The sequence below is a fragment of the Salmo salar genome, chromosome 10, assembly GCF_965601325.2.
Source record: "Salmo salar chromosome 10, fSalSal1, whole genome shotgun sequence".
NCBI lineage: Eukaryota > Metazoa > Chordata > Actinopteri > Salmoniformes > Salmonidae > Salmo > Salmo salar.
The window spans coordinates 123372702-123388687 of NC_138300.1; the positions used below are offsets into that span (position 1 = coordinate 123372702).

At 42.2% G+C, this 15986-nt stretch overlaps 1 long non-coding RNA gene and 1 other non-coding gene across 2 annotated transcripts; one reads left to right on the top strand and one right to left on the bottom strand.

Moving 5' to 3' along the window:
- The first annotated feature begins 2467 nt into the window (after positions 1-2467).
- LOC106561803 (uncharacterized) lies at positions 2468-8767 on the top strand. The gene is made up of 5 exons (XR_001318907.3): positions 2468-3315; positions 3627-3677; positions 5021-5085; positions 6792-6921; positions 7329-8767. It is a non-coding gene; the product is annotated as an uncharacterized LOC106561803 (long non-coding RNA).
- Positions 8768-15572: 6805 nt separating this feature from the next.
- LOC123724770 (U2 spliceosomal RNA) lies at positions 15573-15763 on the bottom strand. Its single transcript, XR_006757250.2, has one exon. It is a non-coding gene; the product is annotated as a U2 spliceosomal RNA (small nuclear RNA).
- Positions 15764-15986: the final 223 nt, after the last annotated feature.

Genomic DNA, 15986 nt, shown 5'->3' on the forward strand with positions numbered 1-15986 from the left:
ATGAGTAGGTGTCCAAACTTTTTACTGGTACTGTATATTATTAGACTTGTGCGTCAAAATTCCAAATTCATAGCATGGCGCTCCCATTGTGCCTCCGGAATAATTTATGATCATCGAAATTATAGCGGTTGAAATCTAATTCATGAGAAATGGAAACGTGTTGACTCTACCGAGAGTCGCTTAGCTTTTCTAGGAAAATGTATGTCAGACAAACAAGGCTATCCCCGTGCCAATGAACGGAAGATAACCCCTTTATAATTATTCTAAAAAATAAAGTCTTTAAAAGTGGAGTTGGTGGTTGCCCTACCTGTCTGCGTTGAGGAGAGTCCGGGAATCACTGAATGTGCGATTCCGGTAGCCTGACCTCGGAGAAACTATGTCATTAGGCTAATTGATACACATGAAATTAAACATGGTTCCCGGAAACGGAGTCGGACCATGGTCTTCCAATAGACACTGACGCACTGGCCTTTTGACGTGTTCAGCATGGCGGTATTCATGGGTGGGGTTTGAAATTCGATTGGTTATGGGTCTGACAGCGTTACATAATAAAACGCCTATTGATTATTAATTGGTGGAGTGGTGAAGTCTGTGTGGGAAAAATGCCAGCCTACTTAACTGAACAGGGCTAATCCAAGATGACAAAAAGGTGATCATTGGTTATATTGCAAATAATCTAATTTACTGGAATATTTACATATACTATACAGGTCTGTACAGATCTCTTGATTACATATACATGTCAATGGATTACACACATAAAGATACTGTAACGACCCTGGGTTTATAAGCGTGGAAATCGAGCATGCTTTTGCGGCACAGTCGATAGCGCGCTGGACTTGGGGCTTGAAGGTCGAGGGTTCGAGACCTGCTCCCTGCTCCCTGCTTGCTGTTTCATTACAATACATAGCTGTGAAGTCTAGCCATCTGATATGATCTTGTCCAGGATTTACTTTTGTAAATAACATGTAGGCTACAGTAGTACAGAAAAGGTGTATTTTTTTTTTCCCTCAATATACATGTTCTTTTTAGTGATTTGAAGGAACACTTCACATGCCCCTCCTATGCTCTTTTAAATCCCAAATCATGCAGCAAAGGAATGACATTCCATGAGAGAAACTATGGAAATGATTTGTTTACATTTCCTATGATAAAAAATAAAAAATGACAGTGGAGTCGTTTTTTTGGGCTATGATAATGAAATCAATAATATTCCATTTGCTGGACATCCATCCCAACTGCATGAAAACGCTGGTGTTCCAAGTCTTAATTTTGCAGTTCTACACAGATGATCAGATCTCACAACACCTGCATATGTAACGGGGTTATATTGGTGATTCCCCTCGCCACTTTATTGTTAAGCCAATGGGGTTTTGGTTTTATTTTTGTCTTGCCTTCACCTACTCAACATGGCATCTTATTGGCTGGTTTGCGTGGCTTGCTTACGAGGGAGGATGTTTCAGTTAGAATCGTCCCAGTGAACAAACACCAAACCAGAGGTAAGTTGTTGGTTGCAAAGCACTGTACGTCAAAAGTGATTTTTATACTCCCAAGTGATGATTTAAATGTACAATTTATATCAATTTGTTTGTAAATGTTATTCGAACATCACACATAAGATGCAGCGTTTTTTGGTGAATATTGGTCGTGCATTTTGTTGTAGAGAATCCCAGCTAGCAACTTACTGTGTCTGGTGGGGGGGGGGTTGTATATTTTGTACAGTGCCTGAGTGCAGAGTTGGATGGTGAGCCGTGCTGTTCCTGTCAGAATAAAGCTCCATGACTGGTGGTACAAGTTGGAGTTCGTGTCTATGATTGATTGTAGACAACGCAAGAAGAGTACTGTTACACATAGACGCCTGGCATTTTGCCTTCAGAATAAAAGTTGGCGGTATGACGCTATGTGTAAACTAACAACATCCAACAACTCTCATCAGCAAGTGGTTAGAGGGGGCGGGTAGCCTGGTGGTTAGAGGAGGCGGGTAGCCTGGTGGTTAGAGGAGGCGGGTAGCCTGGTGGTTAGAGGAGGCGGGTAGCCTGGTGGTTAGAGGGGGCGGGTAGCCTGGTGGTTAGAGGGGGCGGGTAGCCTGGTGGTTAGAGGAGGCGGGTAGCCTGGTGGTTAGAGGAGGCGGGTAGCCTGGTGGTTAGAGGAGGCGGGTAGCCTGGTGGTTAGAGGAGGCGGGTAGCCTGGTGGTTAGAGGAGGCGGGTAGCCTGGTGGTTAGAGGAGGCGGGTAGCCTGGTGGTTAGAGGAGGCGGGTAGCCTGGTGGTTAGAGGAGGCGGGTAGCCTAGTGGTTAGAGGAGGCGGGTAGCCTAGTAGTTAGAGGAGGCGGGTAGCCTAGTAGTTAGAGGAGGCGGGTAGCCTAGTGGTTAGAGGAGGCGGGTAGCCTAGTGGTTAGAGGAGGCGGGTAGCCTAGTGGTTAGAGGAGGCGGGTAGCCTAGTGGTTAGAGGAGGCGGGTAGCCTAGTGGTTAGATGAGGCAGGTAGCCTAGTGGTTAGAGGAGGCAGGTAGCGTAGTGGTTAGAGGAGGCAGGTAGCCTAGTGGTTAGAGCGTTGAGCCAGTAACTTGAAAGGTTGCAAGATCAAACCCCTGAGCTGACAAGGTAAAAATCTGTCGTTCTGCCCCCTGAACAAGGCAGTTAACCCACTGTTCCTAGGCTGTCATTATAAATAATAATTTGTTCTTAACTGACTTGCCTAGTTAAATAAACCATTTGTACATTGAACTCGTCATTACATCTGGCTGGTAAGCTTGGGCTTGGAAGGGATTGGGCTCTATTAGAAGGGCTCTTTTTATTTATTTTCTCATTAGTACTGAGTTAGGTAGGAGGATTTAGAAATGTGGAACTAAAGTTGTGATTGACTCCATCACAATAGGTTTGTTTTGCGGACCCCCGTTATATCATAGAATAATAAGCCTGTCTGAGTTATTATTTGTTCTTGAACACAGCTCATATTATGTGTTTATATTGGAGAAGTTTGTCCCCCGCTGTCTTTCAAGTGGATGTTTTCCAAATGACTCGTCGTTTCAACAAACTCGGAGAAACGCATATCAACTGCTTATAGTTAGTTAGCTCGTAGATTTAGCAAAAGCAGAGTGGGTAGCCACTTTTGTCGATGTGCACAAGAGTAACTAACTAGACACATTTTGCTAGCTGGGTTCTTCTAGATTTAACGAACTAACTTTAGTTAGGTCAAGTAGCCAACAAACATTCAACACTGAAACTAAAACTAAATAATAGATTTGTTCAAGTATGGGGATGTGTTTGCCGTGCCTTGGTGGACCTGGAAACGACTTGTCCCCTACACCAGATCGAGTAAGTAGCTAGTTACAGTAGCTTGGTTGCTGGCGGTAACTAGCGAGCTACACTTTATATTTATATATATTATATTATATTTTTTGTATTATATAATTGTCCGTGTTTCAGGTGAACGTAAACTAATTGTACATATAGTTGTATTCCAAAATGAAACAAGGTAACATAAAACGGCATAACCAACAAACAACCAAAACAATAAGATTTATACGTTCCCATTCAGATCTCTGCTTTTTATTTCTTGTTACTTTAATATATATTTTTTATTTTATTTTCCTTATACTCAACATCATGTTCTGCTTCCTTCCCAGGAGACAAGGAAACGGCAGCTGGCAGAGGCAGCTGAGAAGAGACAGAAAGAGGTATGACTGTTTTGGACAAGTTTTTAATGACAAACCATATACGGTAGGTTTACACTGGTACAGCAAAGGCTAGTTTCCCAGACACAGATTAAACCTAGTCCAGGATTTAAAAGCATTTTCCATGGAGATTCACCGTTAAGCTTTTCTTTTGTCCAGGACTAGGATTAATCTGTGTCCAGGAAACCAGCCCTATATAGCCTACACGTGGTGGTCCTGTGTGGCTCAGTTGGATTAGGGTGTGGTGAGGTTGTGGGTTCAGTTCCCACAGGGATCCTGTACACCACTGTACTATGAGTCATTTAACTGGGAGATGAATGTCTTCAAAGTGGCGTACGGTAGACAACCACTGAACAGTCAGTAGAGCTGGGCGATACGGGACAAAAATCCATATTGTGATAAATTGCCTTACTTGATGCGATAACGATAAAGTTTATAACATTTCATGTTAAAAAAAAAAAAAATCCTTTAAACTACTACTACTAGTTGTAGCCATCAATTATTCCAATTAACAATCAGTCATATTAGAAAACATATTTCATTTCAAACACATTTCTCTAGTATAGGCTACTTGGCTGCGATAAGTGATCGGTATGCTTTATGGTCCCAACTCTACCAGGTAATCTCAGCAGCCAGCCACTCTCCCAGTCTTGTTATTCACATAGCATAGAAGAGCTTACTGAGACAGAGCGGAGTCTCTACTGGGAGAAGAGAGAAGGCAGGACAGTGATTTTTTTTATTAGCTGTCCTTTTCACACTAACTGACCGGAAAACCCTACCGTCCCGGCTCCAATCCTTTCCCGGCACGGTTCCAGCAGCTACAGATGTAGGATCTTAATGCGATCACCCTGCATTGCAGGAGAACTGTCCTGCAATGCAGGACATTTAAAACGTGCAGTATATTTGAGATAAAAATTAAAAAAAGTCTTCTGAAGTTTGTAATTTCTACTGTGAAATTTCAGACTTGATTTTTCCTTACGAAAAATTTATCAACTCCTACAAAACAAAAAAAAAATCCATTTTAATTATAATACACATAATAATTCACATTTCCTGTTGCTGCGTGATTATGTTCAGGCTGTAGCAAACTGGCTCAAATTAAGATCCTACATCTGTACGGTAGATGTGTCGTGTAACCCAGGTCAGCACCCTGCAGCCCGGCTTGCTTCAGCTCAGTAGTGTGAAAAGGTTAGCCTATATACCGAGCCTTGAACCAAGAAATCCAATCTAGAAATTCAATCTATGGTGTTTGTACCCTTTTGTTGTTGCAAAGCTACTAAAGTCTCTTCAATCATAATGTTTAGTAGCTCCTCATAAGACTGGTGGGTATTTTTACTGTTATACAGAAATTCTTCAGTCAAAGCCAATTGAATCCAACCCATAAAACATGTCGGCCTACTAAAGCATCGAGGTGAGTATGAAGACCATGTTCTTAGCTCAATGTCTTGAATCGGCTAGTATTTCCTCCCACCTCTCACCCGACCCACCTCTCACCCGACCCACCACCCACCCGACCCACCACCCACCCGACCCACCTCTCACCCGACCCACCTCTCACTTCTGGTGCTGCACACTTTGTCATTCTGTCTTAACTTTTAAAAAAACGTTCCTTACCCTAGTTCCAGATCTGTTTGTGTTGTCTTGCCAGCTCCAATGGTTATTGTCACTCGTTTGACCACAGGAGTAAGCAAGACAGCACAAACAGATCTGGAACCAGGCTATAACTTATGCTTTCCCCGACACAACAACACTATATACTGGAACTTAATGCCTCTAACAGATCTGGGACCAGGCCTCTTGCTACATGGGAAGTCAGATAATCCAGCATGTGTCAAACTGCTGGAAACTGGGTTCCCACTAGATAGCACAGCCAACAAAGTAAAAATTGGCTATATTGTAAAATTCATGTAAACAAAAATGTGCTTTTTTTTTGTTGTCTTAATTGAAGGTAAGGCATAAGGTTAGCAGTGTGGTTATGGTTAGGTTTAAAATAATATTTTGAAGATAAATTGTAGAAATGGGTGGTGTTTATTACTTTGTGGCTGTGGTAACTAGTGATGACCTGGCAACAGCCTATCTATCTGCATGAACTGTACTGAATGTCTTACAGGAAGTCTGACAAGTGGCTGCCCTGCCCAATGGCGAGCACTATCCTCTTACAGGAAGTCTGACAACTGGCTACCCTGCCCAATGGCGAGCACTATCCTCTTACAGGAAGCTCAGTTTGATTTGCAACCCTTCTGTATTCAGCGTTTTAACCGTACAAATAGAATTAAGTTCAACATAATATTTCTAGTCAGATATCATGACATGCACATGTAGGCCTGTATTCTAGTAAAACTCTTGTCTGTAAATTCTCTCAATTATGCGAGACCCATTTCTGAAAAGATCGATAAAGTGAAGTGAACGGAAGACAATGAATGAACTTGTTTCAACTGAACACATGATAAGAGACGTTAGTGTTGACTACACTGTTACAAGTCTATGGGCCCTGGTCTAAAGTAGTGCACTATATATAGGGAATAGGGTTCTATAGGGCCCTGGTCTAAAGTAGTGCACTATATAGGGAATAGGGTTCTATAGGGCTCTGGTCTGAAGTAGTGCACTATATATAGGGAATAGGGTTCTATAGGGCCCTGGTCTAAAGTAGTGCACTATATATAGGGAATAGGGTTCTATAGGGCTCTGGTCTAAAGTAGTGCACTATATATAGGGAATAGGGTTCTATAGGGCTCTGGTCTAAAGTAGTGCACTATATATAGGGAATAGGGTTCTATAGGGCCCTAGTCTAAAGTAGTGCACTATATATAGGGAATAGGGTTCTATAGGGCTCTGGTCTAAAGTAGTGCACTATATATAGGGAATAGGGTTCTATAGGGCTCTGGTCTAATGTAGTGCACTATATATAGGGGTTCTATAGGGCCCTGGTCTAAAGTAGTGCACTATATAGGGAATAGGGTTCTATAGGGCTCTGGTCTAAAGTAGTGCACTATATATAGGGAATAGGGTTCTATAGGGCTCTGGTCTAAAGTAGTGCACTATATAGGGAATAGGGTGCCATTTGGGACACTACCGTGTGTCTGTAGCTGCCATTCTGACCTCTCCATCTCCTCTTAGACAACCTACAGGGGTGTCAAAAACCCCCAAGCAGTTAAGAGAAATAAAAAGAATAAGGAGATGGAGAAACAAGAGATGAGACCGTGTCCGTCTGGAGGAGGAGGAGGAGGAGGAGGAGGAGGGCTTGAAGGTTAGTCCTCATGTTTTCAACACAGTGAACACAGATTATGTCATGTCACAGTCTGCCTGCCTGCAACTTCAAGAGGTAAGTCTCTTAATGAATCAGCACACGGCCTAACCTTGTATTCTTTACTGGCTTATAGATATATATATAAAAAAAAAAAAAAAAAAATCTGAATTAATCATATAGGTAATTTGTTTTGAGCTAGAATAGTTAAATGTTGTAGCCCAAAACATAAAGGCTTTTTAATGTGTGGATCTGGTTTATGTATGCCACATATCACCCGCTTGTTGTTCGAATGTTTCCTGGTTCTCTCAACAGGTCATTTATTTGTCTATGAGCTTTTCCCCTTTTGAGGAGATGCATGAGCTGTGTCTATTCAATCCTTTAATACCATGTTTTCTTCTGTTTTGTAGTGGCAGGTAGGATAAAGATAGACACATGGAGAGGGATCCTGGAAGTCTCTAATGTAGACTGAGGCTCAGCTAACAACATGAAGAGTGTTGGTACCAGTTGACTTGAAAAGGCTTTTTTTTTTGAGTGTCGGCCCTTCTACATTTTTATTTTTAAATGCAAGCTTTTCTCAGTTTGTCAGGCTTCGATGCTGGTAATAAAATAAAAAAAATCAAGATTCTGCTGCCCAATGTTGGCAGTGTGAATCACAGGACATGCCACCCCTTATGCCAAGATATACAAGAGAATATGCCAGCCAGCCAATGGAGCTGTGGAACAGACAGGGTGGCATAGCAATGAATATACACACTCAGAGGAAATATGCTCACACTACATCTATAAACTGTACCAGGCGTCTTGCAGCACACTCTCTCTCTTTGTCCTCTCTCGCTCGCGCTCTCTCCTCGCGCTCCCCCTTCTTTCTCTCAACCATTTCAACTCCGCCAGCTTTAACATCATGGTGCTTACTTCTTTTGCAATTGTTTCAGACATTTTGAAATTTTGAGGAATATTCTCTTTCTTGTGACCTATTTACTGTATAGTATTTTTTTCCTTCTAAAAGGATTTTCTGCAACAAAGTCCTTTTTAATGTTCAAAATAGGCCTAGATGATTTGAAATGACCTTTTCTATTGTAGAAAAGAACTACATTTCCCATAGCTACTGATGAACCACATGTGACTGTTTTAGAGTTCACGCATCAACACTATTCAGTTGACATTTCACTTTAGTGTTTGATTTTTATATGTCTGTGTAATATTAGTTATTTGCTACACGTTGTAATGGTTTCTATCGGATTTGTAATGTATAAAGAAAATGCTTTATTTAAATGAGGTAAGAAGGTTTAGTCGTGAAAGCCTGATGAAGTGTTAATGCATGAATATTATTATATTTTTTTTAACCGGTTCAGTAGTATTGTTAACATGACAATGTTCCAGGAATTATGTTAATCCAAACATAACCCGGCGTCACATCATGTTTTTTCTTGGGTATGCAGTCTGTTGTCACGATGGTAATAGGACTGCCCGTTATTCACCAGGTTTCGCTCAGTTCCATTTCAGTTCAGGAAGTACACAGAAATTCCAATTGTCTGTAATGCTTTTCAATGAGGAACATTTTGGTTTACTTTCTGAATTGAAATGGAATTGACCCCAACCCCGTCATCTACCTGTCCGCGATGACGATAACTCTGCAGATCTCAGAAGGAAATGGAAAGAGAGCCTGAACGAGCAGGTGTTATTGTGCACTTGGAAGTATTGTATTTATACCTGCCTTGCTTTTTATACTTGACTGCTTTTCCTTCCTATACCCACCTACTGCTTCAAGGGCTCTTGCCATTTTGAGGGGCATGAAGTCGTGCCAATGTCACTTTGTTGAAATAAATTTGGGAGATGACTCTTCGTTTTTGACCTTTTCTGTGGGTTTTTGGTAAAAAATTACACCTACACCGGCCAAACCCGGACGACACTGTGCCAATTGTGCGCCGCCTTATGGGACTCCCGATCACGGCCGGTTGTGATACAGCCCGGGATCGAACCAGGGTCTCTAGTGATGCCTCCAGCACTGAGATGCAGTGCCTTAGACCGCTGCGCATAACAATGTGTTTATAAAATATATTTAAAAAAATAAAGAATTTGTCACATACATTGGAAAGTTGCAGTTTTCCAGGGCCATAGTACGGCACCCCTGGAGCAAATTAGGGTTAAATATCTTGCTCAAGGGCACATTAACAGATTATTCACCTTGTCGGCTCGGGTATTCAAACCGTTAACCTTTCGATTACTGGCCCAACACTCTAACCACTAGGCTACCTGCCGCCCCTCCACTCTAACCGCTAGGCTACCTGCCTCCCCTCCACTCTAACCACTAGGCTACCTGCCTCCTCTACACTCTAACCACTAGGCTACCTGCCGCCCCTCCACTCTAACCACTAGGCTACCTGCCCCCCCTCCACTCTAACCACTAGGCTACCTGCCGCCCCTCCACTCTAACCACTAGGCTACCTGCCTCCCCTACACTCTAACCACTAGGCTACCTGCCGCCCCTCCACTCTAACCACTAGGCTACCTGCCGCCCCTCCACTCTAACCACTAGGCTACCTGCCGCCCCTCCACTCTAACCACTAGGCTACCTGCCGCCCCTCCACTCTAACCACTAGGCTACCTGCCGCCCCTCCACTCTAACCACTAGGCTACCTGCCGCCCCCCACTCTAACCACTAGGCTACCTGCCGCCCCCCACTCTAACCACTAGGCTACCTGCCGACCCTCCACTCTAACCACTAGGCTACCTGCCTCCCCTCCACTCTAACCACTAGGCTACCTGCCGCCCCTCCACTCTAACCACTAAGCTACCTGCCTCCCCTCCACTCTAACCACTAGGCTACCTGCCGCCCTTTATGATGGACACACAAATCAAATCAGAGTTAATTGGTCACGTACACAGATATTAAAAACAATATGCTTGTTTCTAGCTCCAACAGGGCAGTAATACACATATAAACCAAAAAGTAATGAAGAAATTAAGAAATATCAGAACGTGCAATGTCATAGTCCGGAATATACAGTGTGTGTACACTACTGGTCAAAGGTTTTACAACACCTATTCATTCCTGGGTTTTTCTCTATTTTTACTATTTTCTACGTTGTAGAATAATAGTGAAGACATAAAAACTATGAAATAACACATATGGAATCATGTAGTAAGCAAAAAAGTGTTAAACAAATCTAAATATATTTCATATTTGAGATTCTTCAAAGTAGCCACCATTTGCCTTGATGACAGCTTTGCTCACTCTTGGCATTCTCTCAACCAGATTCACCGAAAATGCTTTTCCAACAGTCTTGAAGGGGTTCCCACATATGCTGAGCACTTGTTGGTATCTTTTCCTTCACTCTGCGGTCCGAATCATCCCAAACCATCTCAATTTGGTCCAACTCATCCCAAACCATATCAACTAGGTTGAGGTCGGGTGATTGTGGAGGCCAGGTCATCTGATGCAGCACTCCATCACTCTCCTTCTTGGTCATATATCCCTTACACAGCCTGGAGGTTTGTTGGGTCATTGTCCTGTTGAAAAACAAATGAATGTCCCACTAAGCGTAAACCAGATGGGGTGTTGTATTGCTGCAGAATGCTGTGGTAGCCATGCTGGTTAAGTGTGACTTGAATTCTAAATAATTCACATACAGTGTCACCAGCATAGCACCCCCACAACTCCTCCTCCATGCTTCACGGTGGGAACCACACATGCGGAAATCATCCGTTCACCTACTCTACGTCTCACAAAGACACTGCGGTTTAAACCAAAAATTTCAAATTTGGACTCACCAGACCAAAGGACAGATTTCCACCGGTCTAATGTGCATTGCTCGTGTTTCTTGGTCCAAGCAAGTCTCTTTGGTGTCCTTTAATAGTGGTTTCTTTGCAGCAATTCGACCATGAAGGCCTGATTCACGCAGCCTTCTCTGAACAGTTGATGCTGAGATGTGTCTGTTACTTGAACTCTGTGAAGCATTTATTTGGCCTGCAATTTCTAAGGCTGGTAACTCTAATGAACTTATCCTCTGCAACAGAGGTAACTCTGGGTCTTCCATTCCTGTGCCAGTCCTCATAAGAGCCAGTTTCATCATAGCGTTTGATGGTTTTTGCGACTGCACTTGAAGAAACTTAATTCTTGACATTTTCCGTATTGACTGACCTTAATGTCTTAAAGTAATGATGGACTGTCGTTTCTCTTTGCTTATTTGAGCTGTTCTTGTCATAATATGGACTTGGTCTTTTACCAAATAGGGCTATCTTCTGTAAACAACCCCTACCTTGTCACAACACAACTGATTGGCTCAAATGCATTAAGAAGGAAAGAAATTCCACAAATTAACTTTTAAGAAGACACACCTGATAATTGAAATGCATTCCAGGTAACTACCCCATGAAGCTGGTTGAGAGAATGCCAAGAGTGTGCAAAGCTGTCATCAAGGCAAAGGTTGGCTATTTGAAGAATTTCAAATAGAAAATACATTTATTTGTTTAACACTTTTTTGGTTACTACTTGAATGCCAACCGTCACTTCTAGAGGAAAACTGGCACCATCCCTACGGCGAAGCATGGTAGTGGCAGCATCATGCTGTGGGGATGTTTTTCAGTGGCAGGGACTGGGAGGCTAGTCAGGATCGAGGGAAAGATGAGCAGGGCAATATACAGAGAGATCCTTGATGAAAACCTGCTCCAGAGCGCTCAGGACCTCAGACTGGGGGCGAAGGTTCACCTTCCAACAGGACAACAACCTTAAGCACACAGCCAAGACAAAGCAGGAGTGGCTTCGGGACAAGTCTCTGAATGTCCTTCAGTGGCCCAGACAGAATCCGGACTTGAACCCGATCGAACATCTCTGGAGGGACCTGTGCAGCGACGCTCCTCATCCAACCTGACAGAGCATGAGAGGATCTGCAGAGAATAAATGGGAGAAACCCCCCAAATACAGGTGTGCTAAGCTTGTAGCGTCATACCCAAGAAGACTCGAGGCTGTAATCGCTGCCAAAGGTGCTTCAACAAAGTACTGAGTAAAGGGTCTGAATACTTATGTTAATGTGATATATCAGTTGTTGTTTTTATACATTGGCAAAATTTTCTAAAAACCTGTTTCTGCATTGTCATTATGTGGTATTGTGTGTAGGAGGGGAAATTATTTAATCCATTTTAGAATAAGGCTGTAACGTAACAAAATGTGGAAAAAGTCAAGGGGTCTGAATACTTTCCGAATGCACTGTGTGTGTATGCGTGTGTGTATATATATATATATTGTGTTTACTTGATAGCTACCTACACAAATAGCTAGCTAGAAGAAATTGTTAATAGGATAAAAATTCATTAAAAAGATTTAAAGGCAATACAAAATATATATATATAATGGTGTGTATAGACAGTATAGACAGTATATGAATAGATGTGTGTACAGCAGTAGTTACAGTATATAAGATGAGCCGTGACAAATCGCATAAGTTACCTGGACTCAATCTGTGTGAAACAGTAAGGGTTGACATGACTAACCCTTCCTCTGTCCCATAGACATACAACATCTACAAGGTCCTTCAGTCAAGCATTGAATTTCAAGCACAGATTCACCTACGAAAGACCAGGGTGGAACTTTTCAAAAGTCTCATAAAGGGCAGTGATTGGTAGGAGGATAACAATAACAAATCAGACATTGAATATATATATATATATATTTTTATATTTTTAAGCCTGGTCAAGTTAATAATTATGCTGTGGATTATGTATTAAACCACCTAAACACATCAGAGATCCAGTCGTCCTTCAGAGCTGCAGAACAGGAAGGAAACTGCTCAGGGATGTAACCATGGAGACTATTTTAAAACTGCTAACAAGAGTCCAATGTCTGTTTAGGGAGAAAACTGAGGATGGATCAACAACATTGTAGTGACTCCACAATAATGATCTAAATGACAGAGTTACAGGAAGAATACCAATATTCCAAAAACATCCGTCTTGTATGCAGCAATGCACTAAAGTAATACTGAAGAAAAACACAGCAAAGGAAGACACTTTATGGCCTAAATGAAAAGCCTTATGTTTGTGGCAAACATAACACATCACTGAGTGATTTTCAAGCATGGTGGTGGCTGCATCATGGTATGTGCATGCTTGACATAGGCAAATACTGGGGGAGATTTTCAGGATAAATAGAAACGGGATAAAGCTAAGCACAGGCAAAAGCCTAGTGGAAAACGTGCTGCTTTACACCAGAGACTGGGAGAGGAATTCACTTTTCAACAGGACATTAACCTATAACACAAGGCCACATTTACACTGGAGTTGCTTACCAAGAAGACAGTGGATTATGTTCCTGACTGGCCAAGTTACATTTTTGACTTAAATCTGTTTGAAAATCTTTGGCAAGACTTGAAAATTGCTGTCTAGCCATGATTCCCAATATCTTGACAGAGCTTGACTAATTTTGAAAAGAATAAAGAGCAAGTATAGCACAATCAGAGGTGCAGAGCTCTTAGAGACTTACCCAGAAAGACTCACAGCTCTAATCGCTGCCAAAGGTAATTCTACAAAGTATTGATTCAGGGAGCTGAATACTTATGCAATACATTTGAGTTATTTCATTTTTATTAAATCTTTTTAAAAAATGTAGCTTTTCTTCCAGTTTAACATTACAGAGTATTTCGTGTAGATTGTTGACAATTTTTAAATATATTTAAATAAATCTGAATCCCACTTTGGAACACATAAAGTGTAAAGAAATCCAAGGGGTCTGAATACTTTTGCAAAGCAAACTGGGTAAAACAGTATGAAAACATTATTAAGGTGACCAGTGTTCAATGACTCTAGGGCAGCAGCCTATCAGGTGCAGGGTTGAGTAACCAGGTGGTAGTCGGCTAGTAACAGTAACTAAGGTTCAGGGCAGGGTACTGGGTGGAGGCCGGCTAGTGATGGCTGTTTAACAGTCTGATGGCCTTGAGATAGAAGCTGTTTTTCAGTCTCTCGGTTCTAGCTTTGATGCACCTGTACTGACCTCTCCTTCTGGATGATAGCGGGGTGAACAGGCAGTGGCTCGGGTGGTTTGTTGTCCTTGATGATCTTTTTGGCCTTCCTGTGACATCAGGTGGTGTAGGTGTCCTGGAGGGCAGGTAGTTTGCCCCCGGTGATGCGTTGTGCAGACCTCACTACCCTCTGGAGAGCCTTACGGTTATGGGCGGAGCAGTTGCTGTACCAGGCTGTGATACAGCCTGACAGGATGCTCTTGATTGTACATCTGTAAAAGTTTGTGAGGGTTGTAGGTGACAAGCCGAATTACTTCAGTCTCCTGAGGTTGAAGAGGCGCTGTTGTGCCTTCTTCACCATGCTGTCTGTGTGGGTGGACCATTTCACTTTGTCCGTGATGTGTACACCGAGGAACTTAAAACTCCCTCTGCTGTTTCCTGAAGTCCACAATCTGAACCCGAGACTTCTCACACCCAAAGCGAGAATCATATCCCTGGACACCGCTAGGTTCAGGGAAATGTTTGGCTTTTTATAAACGCATTTCATGTAGTTCTACGTCATTTTACATGACTGGAGACTTTGGCATAATCTTTTTTAATACCGCATTCAAAACAACTGGTAACTCGGAGCTGGGAAATCTCCGACTTCAAGGCGTTCAAGACAACTGGGAAAGCTGGAGAAAAAAAAACGCGCTCCGACTGGGAAAATTCGTCTTGAACGGTCATCTTACTAGTAATTCTGGCCTCTTTCTAGAGCTCCGACTTTCCGAGTCATCTTGAAAGCACCATAATACCTCAGAAATGAGCGAAATGACAAACGGAGAATCTGAGATCAATGAAAACGACCTCTTCTTGAGTCCATCAATAGCCAATGTCTAGTTGTGTGGAGACACATTAGGCTACAATATGAGGAGGAAATTAATAGTCCTATAAATGCTTTCCAGTTTCACTGATTCACCCAAAGATGCGCATCTCACTCGCTGTTGATGGCCTACACCTCTCTCTTGTTTTACTTTGTAAAACAAACCATATTTAGAAGTTGATTAAATATTTTGGTAGCAGCTGACATATTAGATTATTCTCTTTTTTAGCAAGAGCCATTTGCTTTCCGACCAGAAGAATTAAGGAAGAGGCAACGCGAATGAACTTTGTTCGTGTTTATTAGAATTTTACATTGCAAAAAGTGACACTTATTTTTCATGCCACGAGAGATACCAGATCCGGCCAAATAGGGTCCGTTATGAAACAGTCCAAAACGTAGAGGTTCCGGATCCTGTTCCGGGCGTATTGTAATGTATATATGATGCAGGTAAACATTTCACTGTACCGTTTAAACCCTGTATCCGGTGCACATGACGAATAAACGTTGATGTGATGATCAACTCACCATTCATATCAACTATCATAGTCAATATAATGACTAACCGGTTCCCCCGCACATTGACCCGTTATTGTGTTACTTTAAAAAAAAAAAAACATTTTCTTAAAACTGCATTGTTGGTTAAGGAATTGTAAGTACAATTTTACGGTAAAGTTGTATTCGGTGCATGTGACAAATATAATTTGCTTAGATTAATTAGGTGACTGATTTGACCAAAGCCCTCGTTGACATAGACTTGATCAAACGAAATATCCTTCATGATTCTGATCAAATAAAAAACATCCTGTTAACTTGATCTGGTTTTTATTCACAACGGCAGGGGGTGCACCGTTCCTGGAGGTACTGCAATACCAGGTCGATGCGTGGAGTGGACGGAGCAAGCCCCTATTCCATCTCCCTATTCCAAAAATCAATTTAATATATGGTCCCCAGATAGGGGACGTATCAGATATTAAACTGATAAGAACAGATACTACACTTGATCTTAGCCAAAAGGCCGAGAAGCGATACCGCAATGCTTTCGGGAGGAAGGTGCCGTTCTCGGACACGTCAAATCCGGTAACGGGTACACCAAAATGAGCTCTGTAAACTTTACACCAGATATCAAAGATGATGCTGGTAAAACATGCTGCATAGATTGGGATTTGATCAACGTCGGGAAAAGACACTTTTCACTGTTACAAAGTAACACTTTGGTAGGATCCGAAATCACGTGGTCATCCAGCCTCCTC